This window comes from Orycteropus afer, unplaced genomic scaffold (assembly GCF_000298275.1).
Source record: "Orycteropus afer afer isolate SDZICR_OR568_19922 unplaced genomic scaffold, OryAfe1.0 scaffold00477, whole genome shotgun sequence".
Classification (NCBI taxonomy): Eukaryota; Metazoa; Chordata; class Mammalia; order Tubulidentata; family Orycteropodidae; genus Orycteropus; species Orycteropus afer.
This window is the reverse complement of record NW_006922064.1, coordinates 1,604,795-1,608,881: the sequence shown is the minus strand read 5'-3', so window position 1 is coordinate 1,608,881 and position 4,087 is coordinate 1,604,795.

Below are 4,087 nucleotides of genomic sequence, written 5' to 3'. Positions count from 1 at the left end.
TGGTGATGTGTCTGTTCATGTCCTTTGCCCATTTTTGAATAAGATTGTGTGGTAGTTATGTGTTAACTTGGCTGGGTCTGGTTTTGAGTGGCTGAGCAGCTGGATATAGTTATTCCCAATGATAAGACTAGTAATCAACTCCATGGTGGAATCTACTGTGAGCAGCTGAGTAGCTGCTTAGGGATTTGGTCTGCTTCTGGTATGTAAGAAGCAGCCTTGAGAAAGGTCTCTGTAGCTTTTTGGCATGCTTGGACACTGCATATAGCAGAGTCTTCATTCTGCAGCCTGCCATGTTTCCTGCTGATCTTAAGCCTGTTGCTGGACTTGAACTAGTGTCCTGCCATGTTGTTTGGTAATATTGGGATTGTAACATTTTATTTGTTGACCTTGGGCTTGTTAGCCTCAGCAGCCCGCAGCTGCCTGAGTGAAAAGACACCTCTAGTTCCAGTGGGCTGGGAGCAAGAGGCAGAGCTGAAGTCCAAGGTTGAGGGGCTTTCATCCAGCCCCTAGAGCTTGACATTTTGAACTCAGACTTCTAGCCTCCAAAACTGTAAGAGACTAAACTCTTGTTTGTAAAAGCCATCCACCTATGGTATTTTCTTTTAGAGCAGCACTAAAAACCAAAAACCAAACTCACTGCTGTTGAGTTGACTCCAACTCATAGCAACCTCTCCTTGGGTTTCCTAGGTGGTATCTCTACGAAAGTAGATTGCCTAGTCTTCCTTCCAAGCAGTGGCTGATGGGTTTGAATAGCCAGCCTTCTGGTTAGCAGTCAAGTGCCTTAGGCACTACACCACCAGAGCTCCCTGTCCATAGATGGATACGTCTGTTTCTAAATTCTCAACTCTGTTCCACTAGTCTGTGTGTCTATCATTGTACCCAAACCAGGCTGTGTTGACTACTGTGACTGTATAGTAGGTTTTGAGATCAGGGTCAAGGCTATGAATATTCATGGAAGAGGACTATCACATGTTTCTCCCATGGAGGGGCTGATGAGTTTGAACCATCAACCTTTGAATTAGCAGCCTAGTCCTTAACCACTGCACCATCAGGGCTCCTTATGAGGAAATAAGTTCTAAATAATTTGGTGGCTTCTACTGAGTGGCCCTGTGCTAAGTACTCTGAAGGATAAATAGAAAGGACTAGATGTCTAGATTGCTGTGCACCTAGAATTAGCTTTTAATAAAAAATGAAGATTGACTAGAACTTCATGGGCTCATCTGAACAAGCCTTTGTTCATGGAAGTTCTGGAAACAATGTCAATAAGAACAGAAAGCGTAACATTGAGTTAGTGATGCTTGATAAGATAGATAGCACAACGATCCTTTGTTTGAATGGGGCCAGACTTTGTACATATGGAACAGTGAGTGAGTGATTAGAGGAGACTTTGCTGACTATCAAATTATGCCCTCTAGCCATGTGTCAGGAGCTCTGGTGGCATAGTGCCTAAGGCATTTGACTGCTAACCAGAAGGCTTGCGGTTCAAACTCACTAGCCACTCCTCGGAAGGAAGGTTGGGCAATCTACTTCCGTAGTGATACCACCTTGGAAATCCAAGGAGGGGTCACTATGAGTCGCATCTGACTCAATGGGAGTGAGTTTGGTTTGGTTTTTTTGTTTAGCCAAGTGTCATGACATCTCCTCCCTTCTCTTATAATTTTAAATTTCCCTACTGAATGTTATTACTAAAGCTTCCCATTCCATTGTTTGTCGACCTTTTGAAACCTACTGTCTCTTGGCCAACATAAAACATGCAATCCTTTTATGTTATTTAATATTTAAAATAAACAAAATGTTACAAGAAAACACAAAGTAAATACTTTGTTTCCATTGCTTCATCAAACTGTGAAGGACACCCTCCTCCTTTATGATTAAGACTCATTACACAGATTCACTTAGACTGCAAGTTCCATGGTTGGGAGCTTCATTTTGTTTGCTGCTGTTTCCCCAATTTCTAGGAGTATCTGGAGCATAATAGGGACACAGGGAAGATTTGCTGAGTGAATGAGAAGCAGAAGTGGTGGATCTATGTCTTGGAAGTTTATTCAGTCTTTAGTCAGCACAGGTCAGTGTCTACCATAGGGTAGAAGGAAAAATAACAAAAACAAGACCTCAATGACCTTATAGTTACTACTGAGGTCAGGGAAACAGGCCCCTAGCTGACACAGGCTGGATTCTAGAGCAGGTTTCAGAGAAGCAGGTATTGGGCAAGCAGTAGGGTAATTGTCTACTCTGGAGATGGAAGTGCAGGAGAGTAGAGAGGGCCCTGGCTTTGAAGAGAAACAGATCATCTCTCACTCCTGCTCCAATTCCCCAACTGCTTCTCGTTTGTCATATTAGGATCCAGAGTTCTTTCTGTTGTCTGTGCCAGAGGCCTCATCTCCTGTCCTGCTCTTTCTTGCTCAGTGCTCCAGCCACACTGATTTCCTTTCTGTTGTTCTAACATACTGAACTACCACATCACAGCCTTGCACTTCCTCTTCCCTCTGTTTGAAAGTCTCTTTCCCCAGGCACTTACATAACTCTTTCACTCACTTCCAGGATGTGCTTAGATGTCACCTCCCCAGAGATGTCTTCCCTGGGCATCCCTTGCAAAACCAAACCCTCCTTTCCATTACCCTCTCTCCCCTCAGACAGCTTTATTTTTCTTTGTGCTAATTCTTACTCCTTGATTTTTGTCTTTGTCTTCCTCTCACAATCTCTGTCTCTGTCTCTTTCTTTACACACTCACACACACATACACACACAGACACACACATTGCTGTGGTTGGTTGCTTTCAAGTTAATTTGCATTCTTCGTGAGCCAATGCATGCAAGTAAAACAGCTCCATAGCATTTTCAAGGCTGTGACCATTCTAAAGCAGATGGCCAGGCCTGTCTTCCAAGGTGCCTGTGGATGGGTTCCAACCACCAACTTTTCAGCTGGTAGTGAAGGGCTTAACTGTTGGCAGCACCCTGGGAAATAGATATCCCTGGTGATACAGTGGTTAAAGTGCTCACCTGCTTACCAAAAGGTCAGAGGTTCTAACCCACCAGCTGCTCAATGGGAAAAAGGTGGCAGTCTGCTTACATAAAGATTTATAGGCTTGGAAACCCTATAGGGCAGTTCTACTCTGTCCTACAGGGTCACAGTGAGTCAGAAGCTACTTGAAGGCAGTGGGTTTTGGTATATATCATTTAACGTCTGTTTGGACAATGTATGACCATGTATACATCTGTGGGTGGGGCACTCAAGTGTCTGAATGTCAGAATGCCAGAGCCTCCTCTTGAGGTCAGAATCCTTCTTCTGCTTGGCTGTTCTGCAAGGGCTAGGAACCATCTTGTCTGTGGTGATGGAGGCCCAGACAAACTTTCAACCCCAATCCCCCTTGGCTCCTGTGACTAAGTGGGTCTAGTCCTTGCATTTTGTCTGATGTGGTCCTGTAGGGTGCTGATGGAAAGGTATGAGCCCCAGGTGCTCTAGCCCTGGCTTGGGTGCTTTTGGTCCACTTGGCCTGCACTGACCTCTCCCCAGGCAAGTTCTTATGGAGGAGCTGGCTTTCCTGCAGCTGACTTAGCAGAGAAGGTGGCAATAGCCAGGCAGGACCTGGATGATCACTCCCTTGAGTTATCTGCAGCAGCAGCTGCCTGGGACAGATGCTGCACAACGGCCCCCAATTGGAAGTCCTATGCCCTGTGGACACGTGTTTTGTTTGCTCAACATCCAAATCACATAATGTGCTGTGGTGGTTATGTTTGTGTGTCAACTTGGCTGGGCCTGGTTGAGTGGCTGGTCAGCTGGATGTAGTATTCCCCATGATGAGAGTGGTTATCAGCTCCATGGTAGAATCTACTGTGAGCAGCTAAATAGCTGCCTTTGGGATGTGGTCTGCTTCCTGTATATAAGGAGAAGCTTTGAGAATGGTCTCTAGCCTATGGTATGTTCAGACCCTGCATATAGCCGTGTTGTTGCTCAGTAGCCTGCCATGATCTGCCAACCTTGGGACTTGCAATGGACTTAAGTTAATGGCCTGCCATGTGGTTTGGTAATATTGGGACTGTGCCTTTTTACTTGTCAAACTTGGGGCTTCTCAGGCTCAGCAGCCAG